Below are 19,725 nucleotides of genomic sequence, written 5' to 3'. Positions count from 1 at the left end.
CATTAAAATTGCTACACCAAGAAGAAATGCAGATGATAAACGGGTATTCATTGGACAAATATATTATCCTAGAACTGACATGTCATTACATTTTCACGCAATTTGGGTGCATAGATCCTGAGAACTCAGTACCCAGAACAACCACCTCTGGCCGTAATAACGGCCTTGATATGCCTGAGCATTGAGTCAAACAGAGCTTGGATGGTGTGTACAGGTACAGCTGCCTATGCAGTTTCAACACGATACCACAGTCCATCAAGAGCGTATTGTGACGAGCCAGTTGCTCGGCCACCATTGATCAGACGTTTTCAATTGGTGAGACATCTGGAGAATGTGCTGACCAGGGCAGCAGTCGAACATTTTCTGTATCCAGAAAGGCCCGCACAGGACCTGCAACATGCGGTCGTGCATTATCCTGCTGAAATGTAGGGTTTCGCAGGGATCGAATGAAGGGTAGAGCCACGGGTCGTAACACATCTGAAACGTAAGGCCCACTGTTCAAAGTGCCATCAATGCGAACAAGAGGTGACCGAGACGTGTAACGAATGGCACCCCATACAATCACCCCGGGTGATACGCCAGTATGGCGATGACGAATACACGCTTCCAATGTGCGTTCACCGCCATGTCGGATGCGACCATCGCGATACTGTAAACATCACTTCGATTCACCCGACTAAATGACGTTTTGCCGTTGGTGCACCCAGTTTCGTCGTTGAGTACACCATTGCAGGCGCTCCTGTCTGTGATGCAGCGTCAAGGGTAGCCGCAGCCATGATCTCCGAGCTGATAGTCCATGCTGCTGCAAATGTCGTCGAACTGTTCGTGCAGATGGTTGTTGTCTTGCAAACGTCCCGATCTGTTAACTCAGGGATTGAGACGTGGCTGCACGATCCGTTACAGCCATGCCGATAAGATGCCTGTCATCTCGACTGCTAGTGGTACGAGGCCGTTGGGATCCAGCACGGCGTTCCGTATTACCCTACTGAACCCACCGATTCCATATTCTGCTAACAGTCATTGGATCACGACCAACGCGAGTAGCAATGTCGCGATACGATAAACCGCAATCGCGATAGGCTACAATCCGACCTTTATCAAAGTCGGAAACGTGATGGTACGCATTTCTCCTCCTTACACGAGGCATCACAACAACGTTTCCCCAGGCAACGCCGGTCAACTGCTGTTTGTGTGTGAGAAAACGGTTGGAAACTTTCCTCGTCAGCACGTTGTAGGTGTCGCCACCGACGCCAACCTTGTGTGAATGCTCTGAAAAGCTAATGATTGGCATATCACAGCATCTTCTTCCTGTCGGCTAAATTTCGTGTCTTTAGCACGTCATCTTCGTGGTCTAGCAATTTTAATGGCTCAAATGGCTCTGAGCACTATGGGACTCAACTGCTGAGGTCATTAGTCCCCTAGAACTTAGAACTAGTTAAACCTAACTAACCTAAGGACATCACAAACATCCATGCCCGAGGCAGGATTCGAACCTGCGACCGTAGCGGTCTTGCGGTTCCAGACTGCAGCGCCTTTAACCGCACGGCCACTTCGGCCGGCAATTTTAATGGCCAGTATATACATATATATATATATATATATATATATATATATATATATATATATATAATGTCTTGAAAGGAGGGTATAAGATGAACATCAACAAAAGCAAAACAAGGACAATGGAATTTTCGTCGAATTAAATCAGGTGATGCTGAGGGAATTAGATTAGGAAATGAGACCCTTAAAGTAGTAAGTGAGTTTTGCTATTTAGGGAGCAAAATAACTGATGATGGTCTACGTAGGGAGGATATAAATGCCAATGGTAACGAAAGTGTTTCTGAAGAAGAGAAGTTTGTTAACATCGATTATAGATTTAAGTGTCAGGAAGTCTTTTCTGAAAGTATTTGTATGGAGTGTAGCCATATATGGAAGTGAAACATGGACGATAAACAATTTAGACAAGAAGAGAATGAAAGCTTTCGAAATGTGGTGCTACAGAAGAATTCTGAAGCTTAGATGGGTAGATCATGTAACTAATGAGGAAATACTGAACAGAATTGGGGAGAAGAGGAATGTGTTGCACAACTTGACTAGAAGAAGGGGTCGGTTGGTAGGGCACGTTCTGAGGCATCAAGGGATCATCAATTTAGTATTGGAGGGAAGCGCAGAGGGTTAAATTCGTAGAGAAAGACCAAGGTATGAATACACTAAACAGATTCAAAAGAATGTAGGTTGCAGTAGTTAATCGGAGATGGATAAGCTTCACGGAATGGAGTAACGTGGAGAGCTGAATCAAACCAGTCTCTGGACTGAAGACTACAACGACAACATATACGCTATGTGATTAAACGTATCCGGACACCTGGCTGTAAATGACCCCCATCGGTAATGGTGGAATCATCATGGTCTTGGTCAACCCTTAGCCGTGATGACAGCTTCCACTCTCGTAGGCAGACGTTCAATCTAGTGCAGGTTGGTCTCTTGGGGAATGGCAGTACATTCTTCAGTGCTCCACTGAGGAGAGGTATCTGTGTCGGTCGTCAAAACATCCCAAAGGTGTACTATAGTATTCAGGACAGGACTCAATGTAGGCCAGTCCATTACAGGGATGTTACTGTCGTGTAACCACTCCGCCACAGGCCGTTCATTATGAACAGGTGTTCGAACGTGTTGACAGATGCAATCGCCATCCCCAAATTGCTCCTCAAGAGTGGGAATCAAGAAGGTGCTTAAAACATCGGTGTAGGCCTGTGCTGTGATGGTTCCACGCAAAACAACAAGGGGTGCAAGCCCCCTCCATCAAAAACACGACCACACCGTAACAGCACCGCCTCCGAATTTTACTGTTGGCACTACAGACGCTGGCAAATGACGTTTACCATGCTTTCGCCATATGCCCACCCTGCCATCGGATCGTCACATTGTGTACCGTGATTCATCACTTCACACAAGTTTTTCCACTGTTCAATTGTACAATTGTTACGCTCCTTATACCAAGCGAGGCGTCGTTGTCATTTACCGGCGTGACGTGTGGCTTATGAGCGGACGCTCGACCAAGTAATCCAAGTTTTCTCACCTCCCGCGTAACTGTCATAGTACTTGCAGTGGTTCCTTATGCAGTTTGGAATTCATGTTTGATGGTATGAATAGGCGTCTGCCTATTACATATTGCGACCCTCTTCAACTGTCGGCGATCTCTGTCAGTCAACAGACGAGGTCGGCCTGTGCACTTTGGTGCTGTACGTGGCCCTTCACGTTTCCACTACACTATCACATCGGAAGCCGTTGGACCTAGGGATATTTAGGAGTGTGGAAATCTCGCGTACAGACGTATGACACAAGTGACATCCAATCACCTGACGCGTTCGAAGCCCGTGAGTTCCGCAGAGCGCCCCATTCTGCTCTCTCACGATGTCTAATGAATACTGAGGTCGCTGACATGGAGTACCTGGCGGTAGGTGGCAGCACAATTTACCTAATATGAAAGACGTATGTTTTTGGGGGTGTCCGGATACTTTTGATCACATAATATATTCATCTGTCTTCTGACTGGTTTGATGCGACCAGCCACGAATTCCTCTCCTGTGCCAATCTTTTCATCTCAGAGTAACACTTCCAAACTACGTACTCGATTATTTGTTGGATGTATTCCAATCTCTGTCTTGCTCTACAGTTTTTGTGCTCTAAAACTCCCTCTAGTACCATGGAAGTCATTCCCTGATGTTCCATCATGCTGTCCCTTCTCCTTGTCAGAATTTTCCACGTGTTCATTTGCTCTCCGATTCTGCGCAGAACCTCGTCATTCCTTATCTCATGAATCCAACATATTTTCAACATTGCTCTGTAGCACCACATTTCAAATGCTTCGATTTTCTTCTGTTTCGGTTTTCCCACAGTCCATGTTTCACTACCATACAATGCTGAGCTCCAAACATACATTATGAGAAATTCCTTCCCCAAATTAAGAGCTATGTTAGATACTGGTAGATTTCTCTTGGCCAATAATGCTGTTTTTGCCAGTGCTAGTCTGCTTTTGATGTCCACCTTGCTGCCTAGGAAGTAGAATTCCTTAACTTCATCTACTTCGTAACCATCAATCCTGATGTTAAGTTTCTCGCTGTTCACATTTCTGCTACATCTCAGTGCATTTGTCTTTCTTCGATTTACTCTAAAAAAAAAAAATTGTTCAAATGGCTCTGAGCACTATGGGACTCAACTGCTGAGGTCATTAATCCCCTAGAACTTAGAACTAGTTAAACCTAACTAACCTAAGGACAACACACACATCCATGCCCGAGGCAGGATTCGAACCTGCGACCGTAGCGGTCTCGCGGTTCCAGACTGCATCGCCAGAACCGCGCGGCCACTTCGGCCGGCGATTTACTCTCAATCAATATTCTGTACTTATTATACTGTTCATTCCATTCAGCAGATCATGCAGTTCTTCTTCTCTTTCCCTCAGGACGGCAATATCATCAGCGATTCTTATAATTGAATCTTGAATTTTAATCCCACTCCTGAACCTTTCTTTTATTTCCATCATTGCTTCTTCGATGTACAGATTGAACAATAGCGGCGAAAGACTACGACCCTGTCTTACACCCATTTTAATCCAAGCGCTTCGTTCTTGGTCGTTCACTCTTATTATTTTCCCTTGGGTCTTGTACACTCTTTGACATGAAACTCGACCGGCGGCCGGCCGCTTCAGAGGCTAAGTCCGCGCCGATCGCGACGTGGGACAAAAAAACTGGCCAACTCGCTAATTCTCTAAGTCTGGTTATCTGCACAATCTGGCAACACTGTAGACTGCGGCACTTCCTGGAGGAAAACTTGTCCCATGATAGAGAAACCCTAGGCTGATTACGCCTGTGGTTAGCTGTAGCGTGCGTTGTTTCTGTTCGTAATGTCAGTGGATCGAGAGCAGCTGCCATAAAATACATTTATAGCCTCTTCTGTCTGAATGCTGAAGACGTGAATGTAATGGTAGCGCAGATTCAATCTATTTCGCTTTCAGACACACCGATATTAAAATTTTATCCAGTAACGATTTTGCGGCAGATTTTCCGCAGACTGTCCTCCTCTGGACGCCGTATGCGACAAAGCTCCGCTACCGGCAGCGGCCGTGGCGACAGCAGCGGCGCTGCACTCCCCCGTTCTTTATCGAAAGCGCCTGCTCCCGTTCATCGCTTTTGATGATTTAAAACGCTTTATTATTAAATGTTGCTCCACAGAAAATTTCTGCAATTTCCATTCACGCTCAAAAGCAACGGAGACAGACGCCCTGATTAGTAGGCGGGTATTATATTACATTAATCGGCAAGAGCTGAGTATGGCCCGAAATTAATTTTATAGGCTGGGACGAAATTAAACCATCTCACTACATTCGATGAATTTATAAATGCTTCATACCTCGTTTCTTTTCCTTTCAAACCCAATTATTTGTGCAAGTTTTGGTCAATGTTCGGATGTTTTCAAGCCAGAGTGAGCGTCTGTCGTGTAAAGTGTATTACAGTTCTTGTTTCATTCCTTACGGTAAGTCTATGCGATAAACTGTGTGAATACCTTGCAATGCATGCTCTGTAGCAGTGCAGGAACACTGCACATTTGGAGTTCCATGTATGGGTTCATGAAGTATTTAATGTTGATCGGAAGTGATAGTTAAGGTCATCAGATTTAAACCAGAAAATTTGTCGTTTTGGAGGTTTCAGAGAACGGAAAGGAATTGCTAACGCTGGTGTTAGAAAACGTCTACAGTTAAATGCTATTGCAAAAATTTAGAAGAGGGGAACTATATTAATCAACATGTGCACTTCATAAACAGCCTTCTGACATGTTAGACCTATATGACGAACAAAGCTCAAATTTATATCGTTGACAGTCGGTTTGAATCTTTTCAGGATCTATTTTACAGTGAAGCACCTTGGCATTTGCAAAGCAGACATCCATGATATTAACTTAATTTACTAAGTCGAAATCGGACGAGGATTGATGTTTAAAGGCATACTTCAGATTTCGTATAAGGAATTTTTACTAGCAGTTTTCAACTCCATTAATTAAAATGGAAAATAAAAGGTTGTAGTCAGCGGCTTCTACCGTGACTGGAACTGCTATGTCATATAGTACGATCACTGCAACACACAAGGGAACCTTTTTTTTTAGGTCTCCTTTCTCCCCTTCAATCCATCCTTGCGCTCGCTAATTTCCTGCCCTCTCGGCCTGGCTTCTATGCCATTAAAAGATCGTTTAACACAAGGGATGCTTCTTCTGCATCAAGAAAGGAAAACGTATTGTCACTGCAGTGGAAAGTTCAAGGTGCGTTGCTTCTGCAGCAAAGGAAACGTTTCATTCCCGTTGATGACTCGTTGCTGCAAAACTTTTAGTTTCATCTTGTTTTGTAGTTTTTTGTTTTTTGTTTTTTTTGGAAATTTTTTAATATACAAAGGATTTTTTTAATCGTTTTTTTCCACTATTCTTTGCGTGAGACATCTCGGTGTTTTGACGGTACTCGTCTTCTCGAGGGTTGCCTGTTATGGTATACCCCAAGCATGTAGCTTGGTCTCGTTTCTTTTTACCCGTTTGTATGTTATCTCCTATGTCGGCAGTTGTCTTCTCTTAGCACCTAAGTGCCCAATTGCCGGACGCCACACACTGGTTGTGATGTAGAAAAAAAAAGAAAAAAAATCACTGCCATCAATGTTATTAACAGTCGGACGCAGTGCATACATCTACTTCGTCGTTCCTTGTTCGTTTTTTTTTCATCGCCTTTGTCGTTCATAGTGTCGTTATTCTCAATGCTGGTATATAGTTCGCGAACTTTTGTCGGTATTTGTCATCCTTCATCAGCAGTTGTGCTTGTGTGGCTAGATATACTCTGTAGCCCTGGTAACATGGCGCATCTTCGGCTTGAATTAGGTAATGCAGAGTATGTGCTGTCAGCCATGTCCATATATTTTTCTTCGTGATGGGGTAGTAAGTGCCATCAGGTTGCAACACCGATGTGATGGAGATTGTCTGTCTAGTTGTCCTGCAGAGAGAGGCAAGGTTCATTCTGCACCATTCCCAGACCAACTTATTTTCCCCGCAGACACATCTGTTTTACAAGTTGTCTATTAGGGCACACTCCCTACATCTGTCAGCTGCCGACAATCGTATTCTCTGTAATTTTTCTTTCGTAGGTATGGTCTCATTAACTACTTTATACCACGTTGATCTGATATTTGTTCCGAGCACTTTGTTGTGGATGTTCTTCCAGATTTGAGCCCAATCCCGTAGGGGATATTTCGTTTCCATGCGGTTTACTCTTCCACTAGTATTCATTATCCGGTATAGTTGGGAGGTTGTAAGGTCCTGTATTGGTGCGCTCAGTTTCGCCCGGAGGTAACTAACTTCGAGCAGAAACATCCTGATGATGTGGTTGGCTTTGTAGTGGGTTTCCCCCAGGTTTATCAGTATTGCCATATTAGTAGGTGTACACATCCGTAGGGCCATATGGAACGCGCTGTCTGGGTAGTCTTGAAACAGCTGAACAGTTCTCCGTATAAGAAGAGCCTTGCATTTAATTTCAACATCTATTAGCCCTAGGCCCCCTTTCTCTGGTGGGGGAGTAATAACATTAATTCCCACTTTGAATATTTCGCCCCTCCAAATATACCAACCAATTGCCGTCATTATTTGCTTGGAAATGCTGTTGACCACAAGGATTGTCTGCCCTACATACCATATTTTCGAAAGTATCATTTTATTGATAAACTGTACTCTTTGTATGAGGTCCTGTTCTCTGCCTTTATTTTGCTGGAGACAACCTCTCGTCATAGCCAGAAGCTCTTGCCAGTTGTCAGTTGTAGTTTTCAGAGAGCAGCGACTCATTCGTATTCCCAACAGCTTGATACTCTCGTGTACTACATATGGACAGTTGTCATCGATTCTAAACGCTCTGCCGATCGGCATTAGTTTAGTCTTTCGGTAGTTGAGCTTTGAGCGTGAGGCTCGTTCATACTCCCGTACTCTATTAGTGACTTCTTGCAGGTCTCGCTCCGAACGTACGATGACACTTACGTCATCCGCGTATGCCACACATTTTACAGTCGTCGAATACAGGGTTAAGCCCTCAAGAGTACGGTTCAGCAAACGGACAAGTGGCTAAATGGCAATGACAAAAAGTGGCATTGATATGGGGCACCCTTGTCGTACAGATCGCTCAATAGTTATTTGCCGGGAGAGTTGCCCATTGATGACGATCCGAGAGCAAGCAGAGGTGTACACATTTTTGACCATCGTAATAAAACCGTCACCAAATCCTAAATGGTTCATAATTTGAAAAAGGTAGCTGTGCGAGATCCTGTCAAAGGCTTTGCATTGATCTAGAGCTAAAATTGCAGCCTCCGGTTGGGTAATAGCACTAAAGGAGATGATCTCCCTATAATCTGCGAGACTTTTAAAGATCGTTCGACCAGGGACGGCTGCTGTCTGGCTGTGTGATTTTATGTAAAACATGTTTAATTCTCGCTGCTAGAACGTGGGCCACAATTTTGTAATCCGAGTTGAGGAGGTAAATAGGACGAAATTTATTGACATCATCTGGTGGGTATTCTTTGGGGACGAGTACAATTAGACTATCACTGAATCCTGCTGGTAGTTGCCGACCCGCTTTAATTTCATTACATATGTTCAGGAAGCAATGTTCGAGTAAGTACCAGAATTGTTTGTAGAATTCAATGGGTAGTCCATCTTCACCGGGTGATTTATTACCCTGAGCCTTCTTCGAAGCCTCCCGAAGTTCTTCCTCAGTGACATCACTTAGTAATAGTTGTCTGTCCGTCTCGTCGAGGGTCGCTGTAAGGTAGTTTTTCATGGTCGTAATTGCCTCGTCATTCGTGGGCTCTGACATGTACAGCCGTCGGTAAAAGTCGGTTATATACTCCTTTATCTCATTCTGGGTTGTGGTGACACTGCCATCCTCTGTTTTTAATCTGTGAATCAATTTCTGTCTTGCGCGGCGTTTCTCTTTCGCGAGATGGAAGGAGGATGGGCTTTCGTCATAGGCGCTGTTACCATCGCGAGAACGTATTGTAATTCCTTCCGGTTTTATTCGTTTCAATAGTGTTAGCTTCGCCTTAATCCTTTTGATCTGTACGAAGTTCTCCTGTGTGACATGAGGAGCAGAATACAGCTCACGGAGACATCGAAAATAAAATTCGAAAAGCTCTTTCTGCTGCCGGCTCCTTTCGTAGCTGTAACCTTTCAAGCAATTAATAAGCTTGGGCTTTGCGCAGCGGCACCACCACAGCGTGACCAACGGGAAAGTTTGTTGGCGTCGTGAGCAGAGATCCCATACATCCTGCACCCGTTCTCTTAAACCTTGATCATTGAGTATTGAAACATTCAGCTTCCAACCCGCTCTGCCACGGTACGCTCCCTGCCGTACCATTCGGATTGTACAGTGATATGCCTCGTGGTCGGAGAAATACAACGGCCACGTCTCCGTTGCAGAGATCTTGTCCCGCAGGCGTTTTCCTACATAAATTCTGTCTATTCGGCTGGCAGTTTGAGCGGTAAAATACGTAAAACACTGTCGGTCCCCGTTCAGGATTTCTCAGGTGTCTTCTAGGTCCATCTGTCGAACAGTTTCGGCAAGAATCGCTCAACCGTTAAAATTCGGTCATTGGTCTTTAGGCTTTAAAACACAATTAAAATCCCCGCCGACGATCACGTCCTCCTCATTCCTCCGTAAAAGATACAATAAGTCAGTAGCGTAAAAATGTGCTCTGGCAGCTATATTTTGATTCCCCGAGGGAGCATAGATGTTTATCAATCGAACTCCATTAATAAGGCACGAGATTCCTCTGCCAGACTCTAGTCTTTCCACGTCCGAGACAATAATACCCTCTTTGAATAACAGAGCTGTGCCTGAGGAGCTATCTGGGATGGTATTTGTCAGTACGTCATACCCAGGAAAGTCAGGTAGGAAATGGTGAGCCACCTCTTGCAGCATCGCGATGTCTGCATCACAGCTATACAAATAATCGCGGAGACTGTGTATCTTCTGGTCTGAAGTTATTTTGTTTATGTTTACAGTGACTATCTTATAGTACTGAAAAGGAGGCACGAAGTTCTCTATGTTAAAAGTCGCTGACCAGTCAGCACAAGCATGATGTCGGTGAGGAAATTAATACGTATCCGAATCATCATCTTTCCTCAGGTTCGTTGAAAGCTGTCGTGTCACAAGTAATTCCGCTCTCCCGGCTGGCATAGCCTCCTTTGGTTGTTCACACCTAGTCAGTCTTCGATCCACCGACATGTCCTCGATATCATCAGCCCAGCTGCCCGCATTTGACATGTCCATCTTCTGATCTGAGCCCTTTCCCATTGGACACTGTTCTTTTCGCCCCTCTCTCAGAAGCTGCTGAGAGACACGATCGTCGTCTGTTGCAACGTGATTTCCAACCCCAGAGTTCGGCGTGGTCACTGTTATCGCCTGGTCGTGGCTACTCGATTGCTTCGCATCTGTCCTGCCAAGAGTTGCGTCCGTTAATTCGCGGGCAATTTGCGCACCTTACTCGCGCAGCAGTGGAGCTGTTTACTCAGCATCCTTGTGAGCGATCCGTCGCTTTTTGTGTTTTTTAGGAGAAAGGTCAGCCCTTTCATTTGCTACAGTCACGGAGGAAGAGCTGCAGATTGGTAATCCGGTGTAGTCGTCACTTCCCATTGCTTTAGAATCCGCTCCTTTGTCGGTGCGTGGATCATTCTCAACATCTTGGGTTTTCTCGCCAACCTGGGCGCTAAGCAAACACGTAGCCTCCGGATCGTTAAGTTTCATCGTCACGTCGGGGGTGGCGTCAGCGTTGCCCTCTGGGGTGGCAGTCTCCATTGGTGTCTGGTCAGCTTCGGTGATGTTGACAGTTGTGTCCATGTGAGTGACCTCCGTCGCTGCCATGGTCGAACGGACTGCCGCCACATAAGTTAGAGGCATTGATGACAACTTGTTACTAGGAACACTTTCGCCTGGTGGCATCTGTGTCACTCGTCACTGTACGCATTGTGCGCGAACATGATCAGTTGCACCACACCCAGAGCAACTGCGAGGCTGTCCATCGTATATAACAATGGCCCTGTATCCACAGATCGTAATATATGATGGAATGTGTTTCTCCAGTTCTATTTTCACCTGCCGAACACCGTTGAAGACAGGAACCTTGAAGGACATCCACTTTTCCGAAATATTGCTGATAACCGTGCCATAATTCTTCAAAACTGAATTTATTTCGTCGGCAGGAACTTCAAAAGGTAGTTCGAAAATTCTAACTGTGCGGACACTAAACCCTGCACGAGATACCTGAACTTCGCCAATATTACCATCGCTGTGAGTAAATTTAAGGCTACCACCGCATGACTGAACAATCTGATCGCATATTTAAGCAGTTTTAAACTTTATATGCGCAGTACTGTTAACGATCGAAAGATGTGCACCAATTATTTCATCAAAAGATCGTTTCAAAACATTCTCAATCCATGCTTCGAGTTCGTAAGCTTTAGGTCGTGCATATTTCGGATCGAAAATGAATTTCAAACTATCTTTTCGAGCTAGTTCATTCATAATCAATTCCCGACATTTTTCACACAATAACCCTTAGCTGTGTACGCTACAATAGCGTCAACTCACCGTAAACAGGGCTCAGCCGGCAGCAGCAGAGACGTAAGCAACAGCGCGCGTCCGCTCGCCACGGCCGCCGAGGGCCGACTGAGGGGTTCATGAAGTATTTAATGTTGATCGGTAGTGATAGTTAAGGTCATCAGATTTAAACCAGAAAAATTTGTCGTTTTGGAGGTTTCAGAGAACGGAAAGGAATTGCTAACGCCGGTGTTAGAAAACGTCTACAGCTAAATGCTATTGCAAAAATTTAGAAGAGGGGAACTATATTAATCAACATGTGCGCTTCATAAACAACCTTCTGACATGTTAGACCTATATGACGAACAAAGCTCAAATTTATATCGTTGACAGTCTGTTTGAATCTTTTCAGGATCTATTTTACAGTGAAGCACCTTGGTTCAAAAATGGTTCAAATGGCTCTGAGCACTATGGGACTCAACATCTTAGGTCATAAGTCCCGTAGAACTTAGAACTACTTAAACCTAACTAACCTAAGGACATCACACACACCCATTCCCGAGGCAGGATTCGAACCTGCGACCGTAGCAGTCCCGCGGTTCCGGACTGCATCGCCAGAACCGCACAGCCACCGCGGCCGGCGAAGCACCTTGGCATTTGCAAAGCAGACGTCCATGATATTAACTTAATTTACTAAGTCGAAATCGGACGAAGATTGATGTTTAAAGGCATTCTTCAGAGTTCGTATAAGGAATTTTTACTAGCAGTTTGCAACTCCATTAATTAAAATGGAAAATAAAAGGTTGTAGTCAGCGGCTTCTACCGTGACTGGAACTGCTATGTCATATAGTACGATCACTGCAACACACAAGGGAACCTCTGAGCTAACGACACACTGGCGGCAAGAGACGGACTATAGTCACTGCGATGTTGCCTGAGCCTCAAAACGCAACCTTAAACACACAAACACATGAGGAGGAGATTACTGTTTTAACATCCCGTCGACAACGATGTCACTAGAGACGGAGCACAAGCTCGGATTAGGGAAGGATGGGGAAGGAAATCGGCCGTGCCCTTTCTAAGGAACTATCCTGGCATTTGCCTGAAGCGATTTAGGGAAATCACTGAAAACCTAAATCAGGATGGTCGGGCGCGGGATTGCACCGTCGTCCTCCCGAATGCACACACAAACAGGTGTTACTTATGTGAAGAACGCCGTTCTTGGAGTCCAGAAATTAAATACACTTTCTAATTGTGTCATCTTACAGTGGATTATATCGTACGAGTCTTCGATGTGGAAAACGAATGTCAAGTGAATTTAGCGAGGTAATGCCGGCCTACACCCGGAAGTAAATGCACTATCAGAGTGTTGACAAATACTTGTTACGACGCTGCCATTTCTCGGCTCTCTTACGAGGCAGCTCTTCAGCGAATTGCTTGCCGTGATTCTCCGATACGGTTCTTCAGAGTGGAGACGCGCGCGCACGTTTGGTTTCTATGCGGCGTTCTCCCCTGATGGTTTCTGACGTCGCCTTGTGGGCTATGTATACATTTGAGACATTCAATTATCATTAATCCAGAATGATTCAAGTTTCAGCTTCCGGCGTGGAAGAAGGCTGTTGACGCCGAAATTATATCATTTCAACGTAGGGAGAGCAAAACGGGTCATTCAATGTTTCTTATTCAACATAAAGCTTGTGAGATAATTTTCCGTAACGTTCATAATCATCTAAAAATACCAACGAAGTAAAAGTACATCGGAAGCTTATTCGAATTCAATATAATGTAAGATACCAAACGCTTTGCACCTCGATGTCGAAATTGTCCATGTGCAATCTTTTGCAGCATACACATAGAATGTCATGAGTACCACGAGAATGAAGAAATGCGTTGGTAAGGATGGAAGCAAGAAGAGACGCAGTCAACAAATATTCGATTCCTCATGGCATTCATTTCATTTGAGACGTAAGAAGAGGTAAAGTGGGATATTACTTTCGTTAACACGAAAGATATGCCGCACATATTGATAACGAGGAAGTCTGCGTCTTCATACGTTTCCTCCTTGAAATATGTACGCTCTATTATATACTAAGTAGCCTGATCATTGTTTCAGTAATGCTACCCTCTTGTTTGACCCCGTAACGGTGAACAGATTCCAAATGCATGTCTCTGAATGAAAGTAGCTCTTGGAACCCTTCCTGGGTTGTTTTTTGTGTTTTATTGCTTGGAATTCCCGAAGCAGACCACTGTGCCTTCCCCCTCGTGGGTTAGGTCTCAAAACTAAACCGCTTTTTATCCAATGGCATAATTTACTCACGCAGCACCAGCACAAGACTATCAAACAAAGCCTTCCATTTACAGTTGCAACACTATAACCAGCACTGACCGAAGTGTAATCCACGGTCATGGTTCGAAATTAGCAGCTGTCTGCTACTGTGGCAAAGTCTGTACTACACTTTCGATTCCGCAGCACCATTTTATCTGGTAACACTGTGTGGTTGCAGAGTTGTGCCAGCATGTCTGACCTCACACTGTCAACTTTATGTATCTCACTTCTCCTGTAGCGTTGATCACGAGTAGCCGAAGTAAATGAGTGTATTCTGCATGACGTCACATTCAGTATTCCCTTCTTTCATAGCCACTCTTCATGTGCATCGATACCAAATAGGAATGTGAAAACTCTTGCGAGTGAGAGAATGACAATAACAAAAAAAGAACAAGCAAATAGTGAATGATGTTTATTCCAACGCAGTACGAGAATGGTTTTAAATATAAAAATCTATATCTATATCCATATCTATTGATCTTTGAGTTGGCACAATGCAAATATAATCTTAGCATTTAGTTACTGAATTTAGTTCTGGATGTTTGCAGAGAAAAGGAAAAATCGGTACTTCTCGCTAGTGTAATATAATGTGAACCAGCAACTACCCTTTCCTTAGAACACGACTCAAGCAGGTCCTCAAGTAGGTACCAAGGCACTGCTGCATTCTGTTCCCTGACATTGCTCTGATGACGGTTAATGCAGATAGTTCCGATTATCAAATACAAAACGTATTGCAGGTTAGTTCCTAGGATAGTAACATTAAATTTGCGTTGTAGACGGCACATGAACGGGACGACTATCCATATTACTCATCAATATAAAAACACAATATTATGGGAATTTAGTAAGATTACCCAACATGAATTCTGAAATTGGGTGACAGTTTGTGCCTCTTAAAAGTAAATGCCTGAACCCACGCATTGCACCTGTGATAGTTCGTTCCACCAGACCATTGTGGCCACATTTTCCAGCCCCAGGAGTGTGCTGTAACTGATGATGTGCTTAGCTTGCAAAATTAGTCACGGTGGAAAAAATGCAGTGTGGTCTGAAAATTCACATTAAAGATGATATTCCTTCTCTACCAAGTAGACGGTAGGTTGAACCACAATAAAGTCTGGAGTGGCGACATGTAGAAACTCTATCACCAGTAACCTTTCTTATACTAGTTATTTATTTCAAGTGACGAAACAAACGCTATGTATGGTCACAGGACACTTATTCCATCTTTTATCTGAGCTTCTGTATGTCGATAAAATTGGTTCTGAACTGGGAATGCAACTCAGACCGCCCTTAACGCGGAATTTGATCCCTTCGTGACAATACAGCTCGGGTACAATTTGTTGTTTGTTCAAAACTGCAGATTCCTCAACATCTCCACAACGGGATCGAATCCTGGCCCGGCACTAAAGATTTAATTATGTATTATCAAGCTCTAGCATGAGAACACCTATCTGCTGGTGGATAATAATTTTGATTTTTAATGTATTTTCATTCGTTGTCAACACTAACGATATCTGACGTTTTTAACTCCCAGTGAGACACAGAACTATTTGCGATATGACTGTAAGTTCAAGATGTTATTCTGAGTAGCTGGTGGAGAAAAATTCGGTAGCTGACGTCTCTTAGTGTGTAGTCAACAACGATATGTGTGGGGCTCTATTCCCAGTGAGCGCTGAACTCTTCGTCATATTATTTCTAGTTCAAATATGCTCACATGTCACTGCTGGTGCAACAAACCCATATTTAACGTTCCTTTTCTCTAGAATATAACAGCGATAGGTGCCGGGTTGGTGCCTGGGAAGGAAAAAATTAATGTTTCGTCTCGTCATTTCAGTTAAAACATCTAGCTACTGCCGCGAAAATCCGATATGTCACATCTGACTGTGCTTCGATAGCAATCCGATTAGGTTCTGGGTTCGAATCCGTGTCCAACACAAACCTTACCTCACGGCATTTCAAGTAAGTTACTTGTGAAGAAGCAATATTTGACATATCTGGTAGTTCGTTAACAGGGACAATAGATGCTGGGTAGGAATTCGCGTCTGTTAAAAATGTTTGCGTTATGCAATTTAAAGTTGATATTTGCTAACTGATACTATCTAAACTCGAGATATATCACTCTCTGCATGCCTAATCAGGAATGACTGTTAGTTTCCGTCAGTCACGAAATCTTTGCTTAGTCCTCATGAGCTGGGTTTGAATCCATATGCGGAACAAGACGGTTCGTCGTGTCATTTGAAGTTCATACATATTCTCAACTAGCTGCTCGTGAATAACTTAAATTTTTAATGTCATTTTGTGTTAAATAATAAGTGCGGTATGTTACTTTGAAGAGGAAATCATGAATACGACGACCTTACTACGGGCATTACCAATCTGACGTAATAATGAGAGTGGTAACATTTCAGGTATGTCTTTTATTGTAATAAATGTGAGCTTACAAGCCTTAAGGACAGTCTTATCTGTGATAAGGTGTTCCCTGATATTTGTAGTATCGTGGTATTACTTTACATCTTGAGTTATTGCGATACAGAGCAGTGTTTTCTAGTGGTGACTTGTTGGAACCATTTTCAATAGTCAAACGACTGTACCAAGGAGCGATTAAAGGACCTGCTAGACAGCTGCGTTATGCCGGTTGCATGTGAATCAGGCGAAATGCCATTTAGGTCGTTCGGATACTTTTGAGCACGACTGTACATCTCGAGATGAAAAGTTACGAAAATGCACAACTGCACTTATGCGAACTACTGTTTTGTTTTCGCATCAATACTGTTGTGAACCCACCATCTGGTATCAATGCATTACATTATCATCCATTATATATAATCATTTTGATAGTACACTTGATATTATAGATGAGTAGGACACAAGACAGGACGTAGATAATGTCCGTTTGACGTCAACAGTGTGTAACATTTTACTGAATAGGACAATGTTCCTCTCCAATAATTTTTAGACTAGTTACAATAAGCTTACGCTGCAAGAGAATTCGCTTGTATTTTTCAATATGTGGTCTGTTGTCGGTTTGAAGGCCTTCCATTACATCGGCAACTTAGTGCAACTCCACCGAGGGCTGTCTGGAGTAGGGTGGAGATAGCAATGTGAAAGTTGCGAGCTGTCGCGATTAGGACATCGTATACTCTTGACGACGTTTAACACCTGTGCGGCACAGTCACCCAATTTCAGAATTCATATTGAGTAATCTTACTAAATTCCCATAATATTGTCTTTTTATATTGATGAGTAATATGGATAGTCGTCCCGTTCATGTTCCGACTACAACGCAAATTTAATGTTACCATTCTAGGAACTAACCTGCAATACGTTTTGTATTTGATAATCGGAACTATCTGCATTAACCGTCATCAGAGCAATGTCTGGGAACATAATGCAGCAGTGCCTTGGTACCTACTTGGGGACCTGCTTGAGTCGTGGTCTAAGGAAAGGGTAGTTGCTGGTTCACATTATATTACACTAGCGAGAAGTACCGACTTTTCCTTTTCTCTGCAAACATCCAGAACTAAATTCAGTAACTAAATGCTAAGAATATATCTGCATTGTGCCAACTCAAAGATCAATGGATATGGATATAGATATAGATTTTTATATTTAAAACCATCTCGTACTGCGTTGGAATAAACATCATTGTTGGAACCATTTTCAATAGTCAAACGACTGTACCAAGAGGCGATTAGAAGACCTGCTAGACACCTGCCTTATGCCGGTTCTTTTTTTTTTATTGTCATTCTCTCACTCGCAAGAGTTTTCACATTCCTATTTGGTATAGATGCACATGGTTCAAATGGCTCTGAGCACTATGGGACTCAACTGCTGAGGTCATTAGTCCCCTAGAACTTAGAACTAGTTAAACCTAACTAACCTAAGGACATCACAAACATCCATGCCCGAGGCAGGATTCGAACCTGCGACCGTAGCGGTCTTGCGGTTCCAGACTGCAGCGCCTTTAACCGCACGGCCACTTCGGCCGGCATAGATCCACATGAAGAGTGGCTATGAAAGAAGGGAATACTGAATGCGACGTCATGCAGAATACACTCATTTACTTCGGCTACTCGTGATCAACGCTACAGGAGATGTGAGATACATAAAGTTGACAGTGTGAGGTCAGACATGCTGGCACAACTCTGCACCTACACAGTGTTACCAGATAAAATGGTGCTGCGGAATCGGAAGTGTAGTACAGACTTTGCCACAGTAGCAGACAGCTGCTAATTTCGAACCATGACCGTGGATTACACTTCGGTCAGTGCTGGTTATAGTGTTGCAACTGTAAATGGAAGGCTTTGTTTGATAGTCTTGTGCTGGTGCTGTGTGAATAAATTATGCCATTGGATAAAAAGCGGTTTAGTTTTGAGACCTAACCCACGAGGGGGGAAGGCACAGTGGTCTACTTCGGGAATTCCAAGCAATAAAACACAAAAAACAACCCAGGAAGGGTTCGAAGAGCTACTTTCATTCAGAGACATGCATTTGGAATCTGTTCATCGTTACGGGGTCAAACAAGAGGGTAGCATTACTGAAACAATGATCAAGCTACTTAGTATATAATAGAGCATACATATTTCAAGGAGGAAACGTATGAAGACGCAGACTTCCTCGTTATCAATATGTGCGGCATATCTTTCGTGTTAACGAAAGTAATATCCCACTTTACCTCTTCTTACGTCTCAAATGAAATGAATGCCATGAGGAATCGAATATTTGTTGACTGCGTCTCTTCTTGCTTCCATCCTTACTAACACATTTCTTCATTCTCGTGGTACTCATGACATTCTATGTGTATGCTGCAAAAGATTGCACGTGGACAATTTCGACATCGAGGTGCAAAGCGTTTGGTATCTTACATTATATTCAATTCGAATAAGCTTCCGATGTATTTTTACTTCGTTGGTATTTTTAGGTGATTATGAACGTTACGGAAAATTATCTCACATGCTTTATGTTGAATGAGAAACATTGAATGACCCGTTTTGCTTTCCCTACGTTGAAATGATATAATTTCGGCGTCAACAGCCATCTTCCACGCCGGAAGCTGAAACTTGTATCATTCTGGATTAATGATAACTGAATGTCTCAAATGTATACATAGCCCACAAGGCGACGTCAGAAACCATCAGGGGAGAACGCCGCATAGAAACCTAACGTGCGCGCGCGTCTCCACTCTGAAGAACCGTATCGGAGAATCACGGCAAGCAATTCGCTGAAGAGCTGCCTCGTAAGAGAGCCGAGAAATGGCAGCGTCGTAGCAAGTATTTGTCAACACTCTGATAGTGCATTTACTTCCGGGTGTAGGCCGGCATTACCTCGCTAAATTCACTTGACATTCGTTTTCCACATCGAAGACTCGTACGATATAATCCACTGTAAGATGACACAATTAGAAAGTGTATTTAATTTCTGGACTCCAAGAACGGCGTTCTTCACATAAGTAACACCTGTTTGTGTGTGCATTCGGGAGGACGACGGTGCAATCCCGCGCCCGACCATCCTGATTTAGGTTTTCAGTGATTTCCCTAAATCGTTTCAGGCAAATGCCGGGATAGTTCCTTAGAAAGGGCACGGCCGATTTCCTTCCCCATCCTTCCCTAATCCGAGCTTGTGCTCCGTCTCTAGTGACATCGTTGTCGACGGGATGTTAAAACAGTAATCTCCTCCTCATGTGTTTGTGTGTTTAAGGTTGCGTTTTGAGGCTCAGGCAACATCGCAGTGACTATAGTCCGTCTCTTGCCGCCAGTGTGTCGTTAGCTCAGAGGTTCCCTTGTGTGTT

The 19,725-nt window shown here is 43.7% G+C and overlaps 1 protein-coding gene across 1 annotated transcript in view; it reads left to right on the top strand.

Moving 5' to 3' along the window:
• LOC124545123 (fatty acyl-CoA reductase wat-like) overlaps window positions 1–19,725 on the top strand; it is a 261,169-nt gene that overhangs the window by 147,607 nt on the left and 93,837 nt on the right. The window lies entirely within an intron of this gene.

This window comes from Schistocerca americana, chromosome 8 (assembly GCF_021461395.2).
Source record: "Schistocerca americana isolate TAMUIC-IGC-003095 chromosome 8, iqSchAmer2.1, whole genome shotgun sequence".
Taxonomy (NCBI): Eukaryota; Metazoa; Arthropoda; class Insecta; order Orthoptera; family Acrididae; genus Schistocerca; species Schistocerca americana.
The sequence above is the reverse complement of the archived record's forward strand: the minus strand, read 5'-3'. Positions and strand labels throughout refer to the sequence as shown.